Source organism: Lepeophtheirus salmonis, chromosome Z (assembly GCF_016086655.4).
Source record: "Lepeophtheirus salmonis chromosome Z, UVic_Lsal_1.4, whole genome shotgun sequence".
In the NCBI taxonomy this organism is placed as follows: Eukaryota; Metazoa; Arthropoda; class Copepoda; order Siphonostomatoida; family Caligidae; genus Lepeophtheirus; species Lepeophtheirus salmonis.
In genome coordinates this window covers 5,721,252-5,743,065 of record NC_092584.1, presented here as the reverse complement: position 1 = coordinate 5,743,065, position 21,814 = coordinate 5,721,252, and the positions used below count along the sequence as shown (strand labels likewise).

The 21,814-nt window shown below is 32.0% G+C and overlaps 1 protein-coding gene across 1 annotated transcript in view; it reads left to right on the top strand.

Moving 5' to 3' along the window:
* The first annotated feature begins 260 nt into the window (after positions 1-260).
* LOC121130124 (uncharacterized) overlaps positions 261-21,814 on the top strand; it is a 48,806-nt gene continuing 27,252 nt past the window's right edge. The window contains exon 1 of the mRNA XM_040725847.2: positions 261-693. The gene's annotated coding sequence lies outside the window, so the exon portion shown is untranslated. The remainder of the gene's footprint in view (positions 694-21,814) is intronic.

Below are 21,814 nucleotides of genomic sequence, written 5' to 3'. Positions count from 1 at the left end.
TAAAGTAACCTGCTTGTACTAGTGTAATAGTAGTAAGCGCGTCTGCATCGACATGAACGCGCGCGCTTGTATGTATGCAAAAGAGAAGAGGGGGTAAGGTGTGTGCGCGCGCCTGCTTTTTTTTATTATAAGAAACACGCATAGTCGTAGTAGTTGTAGAAGAGATAGAAGGATGTCCTCCCTGCCTAGCCAGCCTATTTCTTCGTTGCCGTCTTCTGGACATACTGTAGTAGTAGTAGTAGTTTCTAAGAAAAAAAAAAGAGAAGAAGTACATGAACATGATGGTGACTCTCTGTATATGTGTGTGTGTAATCATTAGTAGTAGTAGTAGTAGTTACTTACTATGTGGGTAGTAGTGCTTCAACAGATCATGGCCTGTGTACACGAATAGGTTCTGTGACTTTTTAACGATATATATATTAATATAAAATTAATGTCGAAATTATAAAAAGTTATTTAATATTTTGTTGAAGAAATTTTTATTTATTTGAGGGACTTCTTATTCTATAATCTACATAGAGACTCTTAAATCCCGTGCGTTCTGTTCACCGTTCTTCCTAACCTTCTTCCACCTATTCAGCAAGCAAGCAATGGAATCCCTCAACAGTCTTATTCCAATAATAAGGATAACATAAGTCGTCATCAGGGGTGAAGAAAACTTCGTTCTTTTCGGCATTTGATCTCATTTAGGATGTAAGATTATCACTCATCATTTTAATATATCTATTCTCTATGTTTCTCTCTCATGTACTTCCTTAGTACCTTACATTATATTTAAATAACCGTTTGAATGAGCGTTGCTTTAATGCTAGCTGCCTATGTCATAATAGGTGGGTTCTCTTAGTTTATATTTTTAATTTATGGTACAAGTCTCTTGTCCGTCCTCTTTATCTCCCACTCCTGGTCGAATGACCCCCCCAGGCATGAAAATAAATCAGCTCTTCAAACAGACAAAAAAACATGGATGATACACTTGTCATTTTTCAAAATGATTATTTCCTTTGTACACCATCAAAGTATTCGTTATTATGTCACTCATAATCAAATGGAGGGGTTTTTATAGGTAAAGACTAGTATATAATCCATTTTAAAATCTGCAAGTATTTACTTCAAAGTATTGGGCCCGAATACTTGCTAGGTTTATAGGTGGTTACGAAGGAATCCTTCATTTTGAGGGAAAGGGTTTCAAATCCAATCACTGCTGTATGGAATTCAAGTTTCCAACAAGTAGCAAAAAGTATAGACTTCAAGGAAAGAATCCTATTGACGTTAACAAGTTATGTTAGGAGGAACATTTCACTGCTGACAATACTATCATTAAGTATTATATATATATATATATATAAAGCAACTCCCCTCCTCTTCTTGGGATTTCCTTTCTTTTGAGGTGTCCCAAAAGAAAATAATAAAAAAAAAACCAGTAAAAAATTGTTTTAAATGATCCATTTCCTATTACACCTTATACGAGCATGCCTTCCATTCAATAATCTGAAAAAATCCACTACATGTATGATCAAATCTGCACTTGTGGTAAGTGTAAAAGACACATCGTGGATCTCAGAGTGATAGTGTAGCAAGTAATGCAGTTTCCATTAGTGTCCAACCTTAATCCAAGACCCAATTTCATTTTCTGTTCCGTCTAAAGTGATCCCCCCCCCCCGGATATTTCAGTACAAACCACGCTCTAAAGCCGTGGATCTAATTTAAAATAGTAGATGGAAATTTAAAACGTGGTTTTTTTCTGTTTAAGGTCTTATTTTACAACGAGACGGGTCTAGCAGTGAATAGGCTGGGTCTTACATACATCATGTTGCTCTTAGACCGACCGTTATATGATTTTCAGACCAAAAAAAAATACTAATATATATATTGTTTAAATATATATGACTTCACCAAACGTTTCATTCTCAATTTTCCTATAAATAAGACGTATTATGTCAAATGTGATGAATATTTTGTAGCATGTTCTCCGTCCTGAAAAAATGCAAGCTGTAATGTTTAAAAAAAAAAAAAGATTATAGAAAGAGAGTGGATATTTTTCTACACATTGATTTAATGATCGACAATTATTTTATAATAAATTATTCTAGTAAGCCCTTTGAGTGAATAGCACTTTGTACTAAAATGTAGTCACAATAAAATAATGAGAAATTGATGAATTTTATTTTAAAGAACATATCGGGGTCAATATAAGTCTCTTCAATCAAACCAAGGTTCTAAACTATAGATACAAGTTTTGGGTATCCTAATTCATCCCACAAATTTGAATAAATAGGTTATATTTGACTCACAAATGTCAGTGAAATATTTGCCTGTATGTACATATGTACTTATATATGAATAAATTGTTCAAAATTGTTTTTATGAGTACACATATCTCATTATGTACAGATAAAATTTTGACTTTGTATACTTTTAGTCCATTGCATGATACTCCTTTCATGGACGTACTATTCAAATATTTTTATAAAATATCCATGTTTATAGCAAGAGAAACGAACCCCCCTCCCCTTTGGACAGCAGCTTACAATGATCCATTATCATATGATATTTTATTTGTTTCTTGTCAAAATGGGATTTTGTTTATTGGGGGATAATAATTAATGTTTTTCTTCTTTTTCTGCAGTACTATAATAAGTAGAACAACAGTCTTTAAAAAATATATATGTTAGAGAGGTTTGATTTTTAACTTTTTTCGAATTTTGATTACAATTGGTGCGGAAAAGTTGTCATATGGTCTAAAAATTACCTACTGAAAATGACATTGTCCTACAAGTTCATTTTTAGGTCACACAGCTCGTATATCATAGTATGAAAAAAGGCAAAGACTCTTTTATTAGTGAATATAAATACTACGAATACCTTTTTTGTTATTTTGCATAGAATAGTTTTGATAGACATTTTTCTAATCTATAGAAAGTATTAAAATATTTTTTTTATATAAAATTGTTTTATTGAGCAAAAAAAGTTAGGAAAATTTGATGATCCGCGTATAGCGCGCATCCTTCTTTTTTGTACATTTTCTGAAAAGAAACGATTTTATGTTACTCTATCCTTTTGCTCCAAAGGGTAGCTTTAGAAAAAAAAACTTAATACTTATTTTTTATAGGTAAGAATAATGTCAATCATCATTAATTAATGTAAAATAAGGATCAATTCTATTTGAATCTTAATTGACGAAGTAAAGACCTTTTGTCTCCTTTCAAACTTTGAACGGGATGTGCAACCTAAAGATGACATGGTAGGAAAATGAAGTTTAGCATATTTTTTCCCCTTACAAAATACCAACTAAGCTGAACCGGCCTTAACTGAAATTGGAAAAAAGTTGAAAAACAAACCGCCCTAATATATGTATATATATATAGTAATTGCTAAATATTGTCTGATTGTTTTTTATATGTTAAAAGTGTGACGGAAACAAAAATGAACAAACGAACGAACTTTTTCTCCTTAATTTCTTACATGCAAAGTCTAAGAAAAAAAATAAAAATATCTATATACCTCCAAGCAGTAAAAAAAAACGGGAAAAAAGTAATACAGGGTGACCTGTGATGATTTATAACGCACCTATATTTTTTGTATGAAATACAAAAAGACAACGATCTTTTTTGTTATTTTTTTTGGGTGCAGTCGCTAAGTGTTGTAGATATTGGCGAATCTTTGTACGAAACAAAATCCCCAAAAGTATTATCGTCAATGGTTTTTGTATAATGATATATTATTTCTTGCTGATTTATTGTTAGGTCTAATCCAATATTTGGGTTTCGTTCTGGGAACCCTAGACGGGACCGTTAAGGCTTTTGTTGAAATGAACAACATAGCAAAATGTAACCCCCCAGTTGAAGAGATAGTTTAACAAAAAGATCTTGCTAAAATTATTAGCAACTCTGTGCGCACTCCTTTTTAACAGATAAACAAAATACTACAACTACAATATTTGACTCATAGGAACATAATAAGAGGTGTTCCGGGTAGTCCATTGAAATTTGAACACTTACTAATTCAATAATTAATGACGGTTGAGAAATTGAAATTAATTCATATTTTTAAATATTAGAGCACAAACAATTAGTTACAAAACAAAACAAACCTTAGCTCTTTAGCTTACATACAAGTCGAGAGAATGCCACTTGAATGGGATTGACAAATTTCTATTCGCCCACTCCAAGCAGTCTCCAGAACTACTGTTTACGCCTTCCCAAGTTCGAAACATTTGTGAGGAAGGAGGGTTCTGTCAAACAGGCCAAACTGGACCTGGAGAAGTTAAAAGAAAACCCCTGAAGTCCATGAGGGCCTATGCAAAAAATATCTGGGTTTCACACCATATTGTACAGAAAGCTATCAAAAAAGTGATTGGAAAGAGCCTAGTGAGGGTGAAGGGGCTACTTTTGACATCAGCAATGAAAGGAACCAATCTACTCCATCGTAAGAGTCTTTTGAGTTTCCCCCCTAAAGCCCGGATGCTAACCCCCTTGACTTCACCTTTTGGGTGCATGTCGAGGAGATGGCCTGCAGTATCCGTGATTCAAACACCGAGGCCCTCAAACCATTATCAGCCATCACTACGACACCATGGCAGATGAATACATTCTACCACGCCCCTGGAAGCCATCATTGCCGTTAAAGGCGGCTACATTAATGATTAAATAGAACTGAGACACACACATCTTTATTAATAGATAGCTTTAGCAATTTATATCTAGTTATATATTAGTGTTTTACGCAGATGGTGTTAGAAAGATACGATATCGTACTAAAACCACGATATTCGTGATTGTTTGACTCAGTATTGTTTGAGCGATAGTCAAAGATTGTAACAAGACAGGAGAAAATAGGCGCTATTTGATAGTTTTTCTTTGAATAAGAGGTGAAATGCCGGCCCGGCGGCTGAAAATGGGAATAGTGTTGTTCGTACCTGATACTGTAACCACTAATTATGCGGTATTTTAGTTTAGCCAGTTCTTTTCCTACAATATTGATGTCAATGATGCAGCACGCTCTGGAAGACACATTGTCAAAAATGTGGATAAGATAATGGAAATCATCGAGTCCCACCACGGTCATGTAAGCACTGTTTTGATTGCAAAGGAGATAAAAATTGCTGGGGGAAAAAAATAATTAAAAATCCATTAAAATTTTACTAAAGCTAATATGTTACGACTGTCAACTAGGATGAACTTATTCAAAGAGGCATCTTGTTTTTCTTTTTTTTGTTACTAACTATGTATTGAGTGAATTCTTATATATATATATATTCTTTTTTTTTTTTTTTAATTACTGTTAATTGTTCTCCAAATCATAAAAAAAATGGGTCTTGGTATTATTTTTGCTTAGGGGTCATTCACTTGATAATATACAAATACTTACATATAACTGCCAATTATGGCTACAGATAATATTGTACTTTTATATTAAAAAAAAAAAGTAGCAAAAAAAAAAAAAAAAAAACACGGATTTGATGGAAATAAAATGGACATGACTTAAATATTTTGTATACATCAACGTTTTCAGGCAGATTTCATAAATAATTTTTTAAAATAACTCATTAAATTTAAAAAAACATATATCAAATATTAAATTTCTTGAAAAATAATAAAATAAATATAAAATCTTAGATTTTTTTTTGCAAAAGCTACAGTTGTTCAGGAAAAGTTAATTTTTTTTATTGAAATTTTTACTAAAATCCTGGGAAGAATTGTTCCAAACAATTAAATAAGTGATTTTGGGCCTTAATTACTCAGTTTCATTTCGTATGAAAGGTTGTGTGATACAATAAAGGTAACGTTGTCCTAAGTGTAATTGAACGTGTGTCTCCTAAGGATTAATGAAATTATTTATTAATATTAATTGAATATAATTAACTATATCTGCCTATTTATAAACGACAACACATCGAGATTAAAAGCATTGAAATGTTTATTTATAAAATATATTATTGAAAACAAAAGAAAAATACAATTGTCAGTAGTTTTTATTATTATAACTTAAACAAAATCGAGCAATTCGTTTCTCAATTTCGAACTATCCGACTTTTCTTTTTCTATACATATTATTTGACTGATGAATATATTAAAAGTAAAAAAAAAAATGTCATTTAAATGTGGGAGATAAATTTTTTATATTCGTAATTTTCTACTACTCAATTAATTTGCAACCAATTTATAATACGTTCTGTATTTTGTTTAAACCTACTTGTGTTTCCATAATAGAGCGTTTTAACTTACGTCATTGTATCATAATTCAATCATCCTTTTGGGCTCAAAGTTGATATTCTTACTATATAAAATGAGCACATTTTCAATAAATCTTAATTAAATTCTGTCAAATGGCTTTATTAATAAAAAAATACTTGACACCTCAATTAAATACTCCATGATGTCAATGATAAAGAGTGATATTTGAATATAATCAAAGTAATATTGTGGAACGAGAGGCAAATTGTCGTAACTGACATATTTAATTTACAAAATTATGATTGGAAACTCCATTCTTTAATTATGAAGAATGGATTTGTCCAATTTTTACAATACAATGGATATGAGAAATTCATCTAAATAGTCTAATGCCTCTCTCTTTTTTTATTTTTAAGTATTCACCTTAAATTTTATAATTATACTATGACCTATGTATAGGTAATAAGGCTAGTATTTGTATTTTTGAGTTACGACAATTTTGCCCTCAACTCTCTCTCTCTATATGTACTGAAAATCCCTATAAAATGGTTGTATTTCTGTATTTAATTTTGATTATGGATCGATTAGGGACAAGAAAAGTATCACATTATTTGGATTGTAATAGTTAGTTTTTGTCTAAAATATCTACATAGATTGTCTAACGGTTTTATACCATATTTTTAACATGTATACGGGTTTTTAGTGTTATACAACTTCTTTGTATAGGTAGGTGTTTAGGTGCACAATGCTGACGTCATTCAAACACGCTCACACCATAAATGCTTATTAATCACACTTACATAAAGTCAGTTATTGTTGTTTCAACAATGTGTAAATACTACTCAATCCATCAAATTCTAACTTGAAAAATTGTCAATTAGAAGTCTTAAACAGCGGAAGTACGTACGCTCCTGATTAATGGATTCACTAATTTTTAATCTTTTTTTTCTTTTTTCTTTTGTTGTACTTCGGTAGTACTACCCCTTACACTATTCAAGAATAAAAAAATTAAAAACGTATTGAACCGTGATTTGTCCAGATTCGTGTGTGTTCATGAATAAACGACACTTTAACGGATTTTTGTCTTCTTTCAATTGCTCTTAATTTAGCATATGTGTATTGTAATTCATTCTTAATTGCCCTCATAATAGACTCCCCAAGCATTTGTTTTGTTTGATTATCATGGTTGGTTGAACGATTGTATGATGATGAGGGAAGAGGCGTGATTTATGTATCAAGGGGTTCATGTCTATTATTATTTTTTTTTATTGCAGATTGGACAAAAGAGTTCTTTCTCCTCAAGTGCTGTTTATAAGTCTTTTTTATTTATAATTGTCATGCGACGTTAGCAGCATTGTTGATGTCGTCGTCAGCCTTTTTCATACCTAAAACCCAGTTTTATAGAAATAAAAACCCATTTTTCATAAATATGAACGGAAATAGTGAAGAGTAACTTACTGTCAATCAAAAATCAATCAATCTTTTGCCTTGTTTTATTATATATCTGACCATAAAATGTATTAAAAATAGGTTATTACATCGCTTTATAATCTTATTTCCATATAGTAGATACAAATTTAATATTACAATTGAAAGAATAAGATATTTTTGTCTAATTATCCCTTTCTTCTATGTCCCCTAATCTATCCAAAAAGAACAAAAAAACCTGTACAAGTCGAGATGTTTTGGACATTTGTACATTTTATCGAGTAAGAATATCAACTATTATCGCCCAAGATAGCCTTGAATTATGATGTATATAAATAATTTTCTCTAACGCCACAGATGTTGTGCCAAGCCTAAAGTTACAACATGTTACTAATACATTTATTAAAGGAAACTTCATGTAATGTACCTGACAAACACTTAATTCTACACTGTATTTCGTTGTCAGTTGTCCATTCTTCTCCCCCTCTCTTCATTTATCGCTGTTTCGATCCGGTGAATTCGCTCTTGTCGTTAGGCTTTGAACAATTATCATAAAATAATAATTCCATAAACTGGAAAAATTGACAAATTACTATCAACTGATTTAGGACCATATGTTTCTTTATAGAGGAGAGATTATAAGATTAAATAAAAGTAACGATGGTTTTAAAAATGACTACACTCTTGAATGTTTAGGAATGGAACACTGGATACCTGGAATAAAGACGGGGTTTTCCTTATACAAAAGGGGTCATTTTTACTTTTATTATATACGATATCAGATTAAAATAGTTCCCGAATATTTTGTGTTTAACATTTTTTAAATGCTAAACTACAAATATCAGCAAATATTGGTTGTTTTATATTTTCTTTTAATTACACATTTTAATATTATCAATTATTTTTGACAAACTTTTTAAAAAGAAAACTTATTTTAAGTTATCACGGATATCGTTTGATATGTATTTTCCCAAAGAGTTACTAACTACAAATGTATCTAAATACAAATTAAGCATTAAGAACTGTAAGTGTAAGAAGTACATATATACAGAACTTCATGGTAGCTCAAATTAGCCACTGGCCAACAAGGCTAGTCATTTTCTTTTGTTACTAGCCATTTGAAAAATTTACTAGGCTAGAATACCACAAATATTGGATAATTTTTACACTAGTAAAGAGTTACTTTTGTTTTACAATAGGGTAAAAAATCTTGGGGACTGAGGGTTTGTATTTTATTAAGAATTTATTCATACCTAACTATTTAAAGACTTAAAAATACGAGCGTATTCATTGAAATATCCCTAGAAACTACCTATGAAATTGATATATATATATAGATGGAGGTATTTGATTCTCTTGGATTGGAAGGGAAACCCTTATAAAATATTGTTTTGTCCAATCAGAAACAAGGAACTTTACAGAATATGTAAAACAGATCTTTTTGTTCTGGAATTGACATTTACAGAGTATTACCTCCTTAAAACTTCAGCTTTGTTAAAAAAACACATTTCTGAAAGATACAGGAAGGGAAATATTGCGAAATTTGTCTTTAAAAAATATATTTTACTTAAAGAACATCCATAATTATCGTATTCAATATCTAAACGACGTTTGAGAAGTTGACACCAGGTATAACTCATGATTTGAACCCAAAATTGCCTATGCATATGTGGTATTTAAGGTACGGTATTAAGTAGACAAACGGGCTAGATACAAGGCCACCCTGTGCTATGCTGATTAGTTTTTTTGACAGAGATGGGCTAGCATGTCTCTCGAGCCCTGTGTGTATATATGAGAAGAAGGATTTATACTTATGGAGTGGCAAAAGGGGGGGGGGAAATAACGCCCATAGACTGCCATGCATCTACAATTCTATGGCTTAGCAATACAATTTTTTAGTTAGGGTTGTATCTATCCTAAATATGAAGCTTAAAATCGGTCCGATAGTATCCCTTTTATCAGTCCTATCAAAACTTATTCCATGCCTTCGCTACACAACCCATTATTTATACACAGACTACAATCAATCCCCTTGATTTTTGAACGCAGTGGTTCCCAACAAGGGATCTACGGTACATCGTCAAGGGCTCTGGAAGAGATTTTATATGTAATATATTAAACATGTGGTCGAGCATTCACAAGGTTTGGAATCACTCAGTTAACCAATTCAATTTGTTCAGTTAAAAGTACTTTTCAATGTTATACCTAAAGGAACAGGCATGATTATAGTTTGCTATTATTCTCAATTAAGGATTAATTAAATTATGTATTATCCCTTCTGTTGTTTACATATTTAAAGTAGATAAGATAAATTGAATTTGACGTCACTGACGTTATTGTATGTATGATAATAATGTTCTGGAGAAAATGTACAGGGGTGAGCAGAAATATCTGGACACTATTTTCAAGAAACTTTAAATAATAGTAGATGGCATTTTAAGACAAAATTTAGTACATATTAAATTTCAATTGAACATTTATCTGTTATATCATTCACTATGATCACCAACTGTATACGGCACAAAAAGGTTGAGCAGGTCTTTATTACTCTTTTTAAACTGATGTCCTTTATCTTAATGGTCAGAAGGCGACCCCTTTTCCTCTAGTAGGACTTAAAGCGAAGGTCATTCTTGATGGCCTTGGCTCTATTTGATCTCTTGCTACTTCATGGTGAAACTGAGCAGATTATGTATAAAAACATAAGTACTTTCATGTTCAAGTTAGATCTTAGCAAGATAAACAACCTAGAATTAAAAATAACAAACAATTATAAATATGTTCAGATAATTCTATCCATCCCTGTATACTACCTAAGACGTCGGACGCGTTTTTAGGATCTAGAATGAGACAGAACTTCCCTATATTGGGACTCATTCACCCCTATTTATATTCAGTTAAAATAGAGTTGCTTAGTTTCTTAGACAAGATGGCCGACTTTTAGATTAATGATGTTATGGTCGTTAGATTTAGAAAATGAGGAGGGATGAGTCATGTCACGAGGGATTTTTTTGTATAATAATGCGCAAATTAATAATTTTGTGTCTTGTCACATATTATGTCTAATGAACCTGTTTAAAAAAAAGAATAATTATATCTATTATTATATGGAAGTTACAAAATATTCTTCTCCATTGAAGTCATCAATTAATTTTCTTCTTTTTTTCTTCGATGTATGTCTTTCAAAATGACTTTATATGGCTTTATATCATATGACAAGAAAATAAATATGATTCATTTATAAAAAAATTTCTCGTTTTTCCCTCCCTTACCCCTTTTCTCTTTTGATCATTTTCCTACAAATATAGATTAGGGAGTCCCGTGTTTGCGTGTTTTTCTTGGTTTTTTTCATCGTACAAAAGTCTTTTCTGCAGGGTAAATATACAAAAAAAAAAATTTGACTTTGATTTGAGGTATTTAAGCTTCTTGCACTATCTGTATTCCTTAAATTAAAATGTCCTATACCACGGTACAAAGAAGTTTGAATCTGACTTTTCACATCGACAAACACGGTACAAATCATCACTACCACAAAAACATCGGTCCCAAAGAAGAATTCTGTTCATACGAATTTTGTGAATGAATTGGCTATGACGTTTTTTGTGTTTCCATGTTATGAACATTTGTACGTTGACATCATGTGAAGCTTAGTGTGCTTTATCGATGTAGAACCCATATAAATTTTATGGGCTGAAAGTCCGTCAAAAGACTGTGGATAAAAAAGTTGCCCTATGATTTCAAAACGATTTAATTTATGTGGGGGGCTCGGACCACAATTTTGTCTCAAATATCGTTGCAAATTCGTGGAGTAAAACCTCTTAGCAGTCCTTTTAAAAAAATACCTGACCTACTAAAAGAATCATCTGTTCTACAGTTTGAAACGTTGTGCTTAACGCATGAGCGTGAGTCCTATGCAGGAAATAGGTGCTGTGAATGTAAGTTTGTTACAATAAAGCATAAATCTATTATTATACGATAACACAACTGTGTCAACAAACTTAATTTTCCATGTACCTACTGATGTTTTACTTTTTATTTAAGACTGAGCACTGGAGTCCCCTCTAGTTACGTCTATGTTAGGTATAGTTAAGACCTAAAACCTATAAAGTTGGGTCCTTGATGCCATACTTCAAGTTAATTTTTTCTAGTTTTAATCAGTTGTAGTGCTGATAGTCCGAAGGATCGGGCCTAAGACTTGACTAGGCTGAATAAATAAAAACGAACCTGACAATAATTGAGACCATTTCTCCGTTGCAGTAGTATATATACACTATTAACCTGTCCGGCAGAACAATTTGCCTGTACAGGACTGTCGCACAAGTAAGCACTCTTAAGATCAAATTTACAAAAAAAAAAAAAACCTCTCATGTCAAGTTTACACAATAATCGATATCATTTAAACTTTAGCGAGCAATACAGGGATTAATTTCTTTGTATATTGTTCTATGATCACTGATCATTTATCAAGGAAAACAGTTTATTAATTGCTTTTGTATCAGAGCCTTATATATACACTGGACACATCTAGTGCAGAAATTGTATAAAATTCGTAGTTTTGTTACACCTTCAAATGATTTAAGACTTTTAAGAAGTAGAATGAGGTATATTGTGGTGTCGAATTTAAAGGCTACTTGAACAAAGATCATTGTTGTGATAAAAATGTTGCTAACCCTGCTAAAATCTCCAATTTCAAGCTTTGTTTTACGGATTTTTGCTGTTCATTCAAATAACTATTTAATATAATTCATGACTGAAATTGAATTGCTATAAGACTTATTTTATAACTTGAATACAGTTGTTTAGCCTAGCTCAGTTTCTGTCCGGTTCAGTCCTGGACACATCAGTCCTAAACTTGAATAGTTTTCTTCTGAATGAAGTCACTCATCTTTATTTTTTCTTTTTAAAATCAATGAATCAGTTCCAGTACTAAAAGTCCTAAAGATGGGCCCTAAGGACTATGAGAACCAGTTCTCAGACTGAATAAATAAGATGGAATAAATATGGACAGGTTCATAACTTATTAAAAAGATAAATACTAGTGATGAGACTCGGTCTTAGGTGATTTTTTTCTAGAACAAATACTGTATTTATAATAGGGACAACGGGATCAAAATTAATCCGAGCTATCTCTATTGAAACTTCGGGAGACGTCATTGTACTTGCAAATACATATGATGTCATGTTATAAACAATTTATCTTTAAAATCAGTATAGACTGATTTTTTTGGATATAACTAGACTAAATCTTTCCTTTGGACCGATCTAGACCAAATTTTTATATGAAACCGAACCAGACCGAGCTTATTGTTGGACCGAATTAGTTTGGCCGAACAAAAAATGAAAAGCATCTCAGACCGGTCTATGATTTCCAAACTCACCGACACCCAACACTAATAAGTACATAAGTGAATTCATATTCTTCTACTGCGCCTTTACTAGAGTTGTGTGGGTCTTAGTCTCTTCGGTTCAGACCTGCACTTAGATACAACTGAATAATAACTTATAGATATAGCAGAAGGGCTGAACTGGAACGCAGTTCTTGGTGGTCCAAGATACCCATACAACATAAGTGGCTACTATACTTTTTTTTTTTTTTCATCAAGTCTTTTTCTTTTTAAGTCATTCCTTCTCATAGGTAAAGCATGGGAAAAATAACTTGTAATAAGTGTTTATCACTTTGTCCGTACATATATATTAATCATTTAATATGGAGGAACAAAATCACGTAGTTCTACGTGTGTAATACATCTTTAAATAAACTTATGTTGTCTATTGAAACAAATAGATCGTTTTGTCAAAAGTAACATCATTATTTGACAAGTTATTAAATTATTTTTTCATGGGAAAAAATTCTTTATTTTTTTTGTATCCAACTCCCTGGCAATAAATATAACCCTAAATATATATGCAAAAAGGGCTATTTCTCTGTTAACGATAAAGAAAGAGATAAATAGGATGCCCAAAGCCTATTGATAAGCGACTCGAAAAATTAATAATATGTGTAAAAAACAACTGTTTTCTCCTCTCTCAAAAATTTAGAATATATTATAACTGGGAAATAATTAAATGTTTTATATATATTTCTATATACAAAAGGTAATAATTAAAAACATGTGGTGGAAAGCATAAAAATAATCTTATACAAAAATAAAAATGAATTTTTTTACTTGATATATGTTGTCAAACTGCCCAATATTTTATGGGACATATTTGAGTCAATTATAGGCTTATTATTCAAATTTGTGGGATTAGTGTAGATACCCAAGAATTTTAGTTATAGTTTAAAACCTTTATTGTATTTATGAGACGTACATTGACCCCGATATGACTCCTTTCAAATACATAAAATCTATCAATTTGTCATTTTTTTATTCTGATGGATTAATTTTGGCTATGTTGAGTACGATTTGTGGTATACTACAAGGGGTTACAAGAATAGTCTTTGTTACTATAAATGAACGATAAGTAATTCGTGTAAGAATAAAAATATAATCCAAAATCAATGCCAATATTTTATAGACAAATTTGAAAATTTGAACTATATTTAAAAACAAGGATGCCAAATTGCGGCCCACTTAATGTTTTAGTGCGGCTTCCTGTGCTCATTCCCACTTCAAGTAGTATTTCTTAGAAAAAAAATGTCACAATGGCATCAAAACGCTAGAATATATCACTTTCTTATTCGTTTATTGTGCCGATCAATTTCGAATAATTTAAGTCCAATTTGCGTCATACTGAAAGGTTAATTAGAATAATTTTGTGATAGACTTGGACAATAATTACCTCTACCAACAAAGATGACATAAGGGTATGTTTTTTTGTGATCAGTACTGCAGCAAAAGGTACTGATCAATTTTGATCAATCTATATACGAAGATTATATAGGATACCAGTAAGATACATTTAAATTTTAAGAGGTCAAAGTTCAATATATATATGTCAGAGTTTAGGGGTTTAACAGGAAATGAAAACATCTACAATTTCAATTTTTTGAAGAAAATCGATTATCATAACTCAATTTGATTTTAGGCGGAGGTTACGCGCTCTACAAAGTGCCCTTTATAGTTTTTTATATGTTACAGATCAACTTTGACTAATTAAAGTGTAATTTGCTGTACACCGAATGGGGTAATAAGATTTTTTTTTGATAGAAATTGATACTAATTCGTAAATGTAAGGAAAGCTTGCATTTTTGTGAATGATAATATCTATTCTGTTAAAAAGATTTGATATTGTATGTATGGATATCATCATGTATGTACATCGATTTATATTGTAATTTCATCAAATTTGGATTATTACACATAGGTATATGATCGTGTAATCTAATATTTGAATTTTCATTTTTTTGTTCATTTTTACTATAACAATTTCAATGTGAGAAAATATGAGGCGTTGTATCTATACATCAATGAATCTTTCGAAATTTTACATATATACCTAATAATACATTTTAATTAATGTCTTAAGGAAAGGGCTCTCAATCTTGTTACAATTTGTTTTACCTGTGATAGTATACATAGGGTTGTCAATCCTTTATTCACTAGAGAAAAAACTCTTTAGTGTTCCTTCAAATTGCAGCCTCTACAGAATGTTTGAAGGCCTTGCCCACTGATGATGTACTCAGCTCAACAGTATTTTTGTGGGGGATTGCACAGGTCTTGACCTCAATGCACTCCAAATTCCATTAGTCAAGTGGGCTGATATCTGGCTAAGAAGGAAGCCACAATGTTCAGGTCCAAATAGTTGCTAAATCCTTGCTACACAAGTCTTTTAGGCTTGATCTATCTTGAGGCCTTTATAATTGCCGTTAGGAGCTGGCGTTTTGAGCAGTTCTTGATACCCATGTCTTTCACTGCATTCCTGATCGTCCCTTCACTAACATTTTGCTTTTTTTGCGAGCTTGCACATCAAGGTTAAAGGATTTGCCTCAATACTGTACCCCAAGGCACTCATGAACTCCTCTGATAGCCTCATGTTTTGGTTCCAACTTCTTGGCTTCCGTTTATAGTTGTCATTAGCTTCAAACGCCTCCTTCCATGATCTTCAAAACAGTGAACCTGTTCCCTTCCACAATCCTGACTACCTCACAAACAGGAACTTTTACGTGGAGCTAATCAAGAAGCCTATGGTTCTTTGACGATATCAATATATTATTAACTTTGTTTACAAAAATTTGTATTACTTAAAAAGGAAGGTCTCAAAACTGTTCTTTCAAACAATGTGTATTTCATTGCCCCCACGTTAATTTTTTTTGGAATTTATTTAAGTCTTAATATATGATGCATTTTTCTATGAATGTACATATATAAAAAATGTGTATTATAGCTTTTTCTCAATTCTGTTTATTGTGACACATTCAATAATTAAGATTGCAAATTAAATTACTGATTCTATGTATATATATATGAATGCAATAATTACTGGATGTTTTTTTTGTGTGTGTGTGTGGCTCATATGGAGGGGGACATGTGTTTTCTTAAATGGTACATGAATAAAAGGTTAAAAATATCACTAATTAACTAAACACTTTGTAGAAGTCGGATAACTCGGAATTTGGGGAGTACATTTTGTTCGAGATATGAAAACTAGTTTTATAATTTCATTGCTTTTTTATATATGCGATGCTTCAACCTAAAAACAATTTCAAACACAAATCCAGAAATGGAGAAAATCCAAATATATTTCTTAACTTCATTTATGGCAGTAGGTCAAAATGTCGAATGGACAAAACGTTCACCGGAAAAAATTACATTTCAAAATATGAAACACATTTTCTACGACATTTCACTCCAGATAAACCAGAGATACCCAACATAAACAAACGTAATGGCCTCCCCCCCTCCATTTATACCTCAAAAGTTCGGATGTTTTCAGGATTTGCCGAGTCCAAAAAGGGATGAAACCCCCCGCCCCTATCAGATAAGTTACCTTCAAAGGTAATTCCCAACACTTCAATTTATATCCAGAAAGTTGGGGCTGCTTTGTGTCCGGAGGGCAACATCAAAACAATACTAACATTTGGAGTGTAAATGAAGGGCTCTTAATGGTTGCTTAAATAATGGCAGTAGGCATCATCCCATTTTTGGGCCAGGCCGTATTAAAAAAAAAAAAAAAACTTTTTTTTTTGGGGGAGGGGACTGTGAGGTGGCCTTACTGGTATTTTATATAGTATTATGGTGGTCTTGGGGGTAGGTTTCAGGTGGGAAATGTCTGAATGGGCAACACCATTTGGAGGAGCCCTTTATTTTATATTCTACGGTCGACGAATTTGTTTACGCACCTTATTTATTCATACAGCACAATATTTTGAATTTTATAAACTTAATTCATTCTATAGAGATATCATACATAACATTTATAAATACACATTTTAGTGTATAATTAAATATCTAAAAAAAAAAAAGTGATCCCCCCTAAGAAAATTATGATATTTGAGACATATAATGATTAATAAAATTACTCGACTAAAATATAGCTATACTTTTTAGAAATCATTCAAAAAGATTACTACAAATCCCCAGGGCTTTTAAATGGAAAAGGAAGTAAATTGGGAAATTAATTAAGGAATTAAAAACAATTGGAAAAATTATTTCCAACTACAATATACTAAATATGTGAAATTGATTCATTTTGAAACTTTCTAAAATGGCGAAGTAATTGACGCAAGAACTTTAAACTTCTATCTGAACAATAAGAATGATATCTTATTAGATCTACAGCATGAAGTTAAACCAATGTTAGAAATCTTGATAAAAAGGGATAAACATCTTGCTGTAGCCGCAAACAATATAGCTCGAAGATGTTCTACTTTGTTAGGCTCTGCAATAGTTAATTATTCTTCTATCAAGCTTTGAGAGCTTGAAATAACATGTTCAAATACTCGCTTTTTAGCATTACGACTTTTCGAAGGGGGGAGTCTTAATAACAAATCTGGGATGACAAATTTCTCTGTAGTCTTGGGAAAGTTCAGTGTGATGAACTTTCTTACTATTTTGAGAGACAAACAGCTGTCAAAAGCATGAATTTGTAGGATGAAACATTTTACTCCAGTCTTTTCAGAGGGAGTGTTAAAATAAAGGCAGTCGGATTAAATTAAAAATTGGGGCGGTAATTTTTTCACTATCCTTTATTTTGGAGGTTTAGACCATAATTATGTTTTTTTCATTCACAAGGTAAATCTAGTCACTCCAGAAAATAATCACATATTGTTTCTGATTGAAACTGATAATTTATTAACAAGTGTCACGGTACAGGTGGCAAAGGATTTAATGCTGCTTTTTTTAAAGTGGAAATAAACATTTCTATAACTTCACAGAGAGTCAGTGTGAATATCGTGAATGTTATTAATTTTTCCCGATTAAGCCTCAAATTCTAGCTCTAAGTTATTTTGAAAGAAAACCTTTTTGTCGCAATTCCGACACAAACTGTAATTTAAGAGAACATAATTAGTTATTTTATGTTTAATATATATCATACGAGCTTAGTCAAAGTTGTTGTAGGGAAAAGTTCTGGACCTTATTACTCAGGAGTTTCATAAATACTCCATTTTCTATCCCAAGAGTGTTGATAAGAATTATGTGGACCCTTCAATTACTGATAGGGTTTCTAAATATAGCAAGGAAAGATGAGGAGTTGTTCTCTTGGATGTTTTCGAACTGTCTTAAATAAGTATCGCTTTTCATGTCTTAAGAAGTGTAAACTCTTCTTTTAATAAGTAAGGAGGGTCAATAGTTTTTTATTGTCCTTTTGAGGAGCAGTGATACTAGAATTTGACTTTGAGTGCAAATAATGTCAAATTGTACAAAAAATATTTCGGATGAACAGGAGTTATTATCCGGTAATGTTCAATTTGAGTAAAGTTGAGTTCTTTTCGGGCTCAAACAATACTCGAATCTAAATCTAATCATAATTAAATAATAATGAAATTAACGAGATTGCCTTATAGATAAAAAAAAAAAAAAAAAAAGTGTGAGTATTGAAGAGCTGCTTTAATCGTCTTCATAAAAAAAAAAACTTTATTTCTATATAAAGATAAATATTCAAGATAAGCTATTCAAACATGTGTTTCTAAGAAATCGACAAACGGATTTTATTAACAGCTATGGAGTATTTACACTGATGTCATGGACTGCATCTTGATTTAACAAATGCCCAATAACTCCTGATAAAACTACATCAAATGGCTTTTATGGAAATAAAAAGACTTGACACTTGCATTGAATGCTACTTGATGCGAATGATAAAAAGTGATATTTGAAATAAATCAAATTGATAATTACTGATATAAATATATACGTACATACATAGGCAAAAATTACCCGGAGGTCTATCCTCAATTCTACCCCTGAGTCCAACAAGGACATACGATTATACCTCCACAATAAATCCTCAGTGTTGTTCTCTCTGATTGAACAAGAATGCTCAATTATGTTTTAAATATCATTGAATATAGTAGAAAAGGATGTTCAATACTAATAACAACAGCTGGAAAAAAACAACAACTCATTCTTCAAATTGCCAATTTTAAAAAAAACACACAGAACGGGCCTGCTAAAAAATACAAACGATTTACATCACCATATATAAAATTCAAAGACAATTTCCTACGTTCCGTGGAGTAATTATATTTCTAAGAGAGATAGGATTGGTATAAGTGCGCGAGGAGAAGGCGAGAGCGACACAATTTGTTCATATGTGTCTTCTTAACATCAGGTAAGTGTTTCTTATATGACTTGACATTTTATAAGGGGGGAGGGGAAAAATGAATTACTGCTATCAACTTCTACATTTAAATATGATTAGAACAAAGGAAATATTATAATTACACTTCAATTCATATATATTTTTATTTTAATATTGATTTTTAAATCAATTTAACAAAGGATAGGAGAGAATTCGCCTACCCCTAACGACTGATTTTGCACAAAAAATAAATTAAAAAAGAGCCTTTTTTTTTTGATTACTATTCCTAGTTATAGTTTTTCCTTAGACGGAACCCATCTTTCGTAATAATTAATGTCATACTCATACTGAATCCGTGTAACTCCATCTAGCCAATTAAAGGAATTATATAGCCTAACTCTTGGGCTATTGTTTCTCCTCTCCTTTATTCTCTATTTGATTGATGTGCTGTTTCCTTATAATAATAGATGTTAGTGATGACCTTAATTCTTTTGAACAATCAATGCTCCAATTTCTACCTGTTTAAAGCATATTATTATTGAGTTAATTCCTTCATGGGTACCTTCAATTTCATATTTTTCCTGAAAGAACATTCTTATTTTTTAAAAAGGAGAACCATTGCAGCAATATTTTATTAATATTATTTATTATGGATCTTCCTTCAGGGCAAGGAAAAATGTCTGTATGGTAGTGATTAAGATCTATTTATTATTTTTTTAATGTCGTCAATAATAAACGAGTACTTAAAGTGTTTTTTAAGACCAAAATATTATCATGATTCTTTTATTTTCATAAAGGTTTTGATCAAAAAGAAAGTGGAAAAAATAAGGATTTTTACGCCTATCTATCTAGATGTTGCATACTTCTTTAGGTGACTAATGACTAATTTTGACCCTTTATGTAGCTAGCTGTATATAAAATTGCTCAGATTTTGTAGCCCTTGATTAGTGACCGTGGATTTTCTGTACCCAAAAACTTATCAAACTCCTTTAAATATCGTTTAAATTACATTTAATTGTCATCACTTTTGGGTACATTGTATAAGTTGGATCGGACGTCATATGTCGATCTCAAAGTTAGAGTCAGTACCTTAAAAATAGGGAAATAACTTCACAAAATGATGAATAAATTATAGGAGTAGAAGGAGAGAGGTTTTTTGCGAGGCATTCGGACAATTAGCACATTGGGTGATCATGAAATTAAATGAAACGTCTCATTATGCGGAGGAACTTGTGAGTTTGTATCTTATGAAGTGGGACTCGGATTCGTAGACGGAGGGATGAGGCCGAAGGAGATTACATCTCAGAAAGTAAAGCACTATTTGTCTTTTCTTTTTGCATCTACCTTGGTCCATTACAGTTTAATTACATGATGAACGTAGTAGGTATCATGGAGACTTCTAGGGTTTCAAATCTGACTCAGCCGTAAGTAGGGGTGTGTTTTTGCAAGAGATGCTACGAACTAAACATAATCTTTCGCCAGTAGTGTCATCTCTCAGACTTTGCGCGGACTTTTCAAACGGCCCTCTTAGTATACAATTTTTCCTCTAAATTTGTGTATATGTCTGATTTGAGGTCGCAACAGTTCACATTCTTCATGTTTGTTTAAGTTATTTATTGTTTTCTTTAGGTCTTCATGGAATATTTTATCATATTGTTATGATGTTTTCTTAAATAAATATATGTATATCATTTACATTGTTTGACTGTTGTTGTCTACGGATATGACATATAGGCAAGTGCTCTTGTCCCAGAAAGCACAATTGTATACCAACCTTTCTTGGACAATCCTAGCCACGTAGACAAAGAATTCCTTCTCTCGAACAAATCCAGATCCCTTGAGATCTCTCTGGCCTAGGGGATGACTTTGTCCAAGAAAATCTTCTGATATTCCTTTGCACTGAGCCGGTACCGCGTTGGGAGCTAGACACGGGCTATGCATTTGCAATTTTTTGTTTTTGACGAATATTCTTGGGCGCTCTTAAAAATTATTAATAGCATTTATAATATTGATATTAATGATAATTAATATCAATGAATGTGACCACCCTACGCAGCAATAATGACTTCCATGTGCTTTTGATGTAGGTTTCTGACATAGTACAGGACCTTTACAGCTTCAACATTTTGGTGTGAAATTCTGCAGGCCTGGAACTCTACTTGCTACCAGATACTATAATCCAGAGGATTCAGATTTGAGGATTGGGGAGGGTCAGAGTTCTTTTCCAGTTCTTTTCTTATCTCGACCATTCCACTCAATCATGGCAGTGTGGGTGGGGTGCCCATTCTGTTGAAAGACAAATCTAGATCCGCTGTAGATCTCTCTTGTCTAGAGGAAGAGCTTGCCCTGCAAAATCAGTAGGTAGTCCTTTGGATCTTGTCGGTACCCTGTTTGGAACAAGACAGGTGGCATGAACTTAAAGATTATGTTGGACGACTATTCCTGGGGGCTTCTCCGAGATCCTTAACCGTATCTAGGTGATCCTTGACACAATAGACAGTTGCTTTTGAACCATATTTGTCTGTAATGTC